This window comes from Arachis ipaensis, chromosome B06 (genome assembly GCF_000816755.2).
Source record: "Arachis ipaensis cultivar K30076 chromosome B06, Araip1.1, whole genome shotgun sequence".
NCBI classification, from domain to species: Eukaryota; Viridiplantae; Streptophyta; class Magnoliopsida; order Fabales; family Fabaceae; genus Arachis; species Arachis ipaensis.
In genome coordinates, this window is record NC_029790.2 from 110,487,670 (window position 1) to 110,490,120 (window position 2,451).

Consider the following 2,451-nt stretch of genomic DNA (forward strand, 5'->3'; position numbering starts at 1 on the left):
ATAACTAATTTTTACTCCATAATAACACTATCAGTATAATAACACTATCATGTAAATATATAACTATCTCAATAATAATAATAATAATAATAATAATAATAATAATCTATACCAATATATAAAGGTAATACTAGAGTTTGGTGTCCAATTTTTATAGACACCATTTGCCTTCAAATAATTCATTTTACAAATCAAATTTATGGATAAAATAGTAATAATACATTTTTGTTTATAATTAAAAAAAATCATTAACCCATTAAATAACTGCTGCAATCGTGAGAAAATAAATAACTGCTCCACTTACAAATATTCCTCACTATTGTCGATCCTTTTTTCTGCATCTTGCTGCTATCTTTTGGTTCTGAAATGTATTTACTAAGAAAGGGACACCTGCAAATCATCGTGAGAGAATTTGACAAGGAAGTTGATACAATTTCTATGCCAATTTCATTGCCAAATACAGGTACCTTTTGAGTAATAATAGACGTTATGAGTACTAATTTTTTATTTTTAAAAAAAATTCAAAGGACAAGTACTCTTTATCTTATTCCATTTTTACATCTAAAGTTTGTATTTTTTTTGTATAATTATAGATCGAGCACTACTACTCAAATATATTCTATAGTATTAAAATTTATCTATAAATATATTCTATATTTATTAAAATTTATCAATATTTTTAGCCACTAAACTCTTAAAAATAGAGTACTCACATGTTTATTTAGACTAACTATTATGTTCACATTAATTTATTACACTAAAATCTATTATTATAACTAACTTTTACTCTATAATAACATCCATTTAAGTTCATTTAAGCAATTTATAATTGATGTTAACATTATAAATAATTTTACAGACAAAAAAAATTACTTACATATGAAAGATGATCAAGATATTTTACAATATATTTATCCATTGAAATTTTTTTCTTCCTTGTCTTAAAAAAATAAATCTAGAGCTCCACAAACCATGCAACCTTCAAATGGAAGAAAACAATGGCTCTTCAAAAAAAGGAGCCGAAACAAAAAACAGAGAGTTAATACACACTTGTGTTTATGGTATTTTGGTCTTCTGAATGACGATTGAGGGAGTCTGAGGAGGGAGGAGTCACGGACCACACAGGGACTCACCGCATGCAAGCCACGTAGACACAAGATCAAATCAGTAGTACCGATTTCCTTCATGCGTCCCTAAAATAAAAAACTAAAGTTGGTGCACGATCAATAAAACACAAAAAAATGAGATAATCGTTTGTTAATTGTTAGGAGAGGTTGATGGGGATAGTGGGGAGAGAATTGAAACGGTTATCTCTCATGTATTTCCTACTATCCACGTGAGAGATAACCGTTTTAATTCTCTTCCCATTATCCCCATCAACCTCTCCTAACAATTGACAAACAGTTATCTCATCTTGTTGTGTTTTATTTATCGTGTATCAATTTTATGCTTTCTATCTTGTCATTTTTAGAGGTGGGCACAATTACCGTATTTATTTTCATCATGGAATTTTCTTTAAACATGTAAGAATTTTTTATTTTTCAAATTTAAATAAATCCAATTGGATCATAATTTAGTCTAAAATGTTTTATATATTCTTTTTGAATACTAATTGATCAAACATATCTATCTTAATCTCTTCTACCAATTTTTTTATGTACTAATTGCATGCTAAAAGTTTGGATTATTGATATTATTAAAATTTTTTTTATTTTTAAATTTTTTTTAAATACATATATCTCGTTTACATTGTAAAGAGATACATGTTAAATTATAACGTTTCATGAATTATTGAGAGTAGACACAAAGAGGTTATTTTCTGAAATGAAATGAAATGAAATAAAAAATGATTTTGCAACACAAATTATTAGGCTAATTTTTTTTTATATTGGTTAAATATATGTGTAATACATTGTTATTGAAAAATTAGGTATTTTTTTTCATATGGTGTTTTATTCAAATCGGACGGTCGGATTTGTTTGATGAAAAAAATAAATCATAAATCGGAGGGTCCGATTTGCTTGAAGAAAAAATTAAACTCCAAATCGGATGGTACGATTTGTATTTTTATTTTTTTATTTGTTAAAATAAAAATCAGATGGTCCGATTTTAACATTAATTTTTTTTTATTTTCGAAATCACAAATCGGACCGTCCGATTTATATCATCCCATAACCAAATAAAACACCCCTCTCCTCACACTATATTGTCATACACCTTTCTCTCTCCCACACCAAAAATAAAAAATTTCAAATTATTACATTGTTTACTCAAATGTATTTATTTATGTTTTTAGTGTTTGAATTGAGTGGAGCTACTATGATTTTTTTTTTGTTTTTGGGAACAGCTACTGTGATTTTAGAGAGAATTGAATAAACCTCATTCAATTTTGGTGTTAATTGGGTGGATCTTTTCCGATTTCGGGCTTGAAATGAGTAACCATCTTAACCA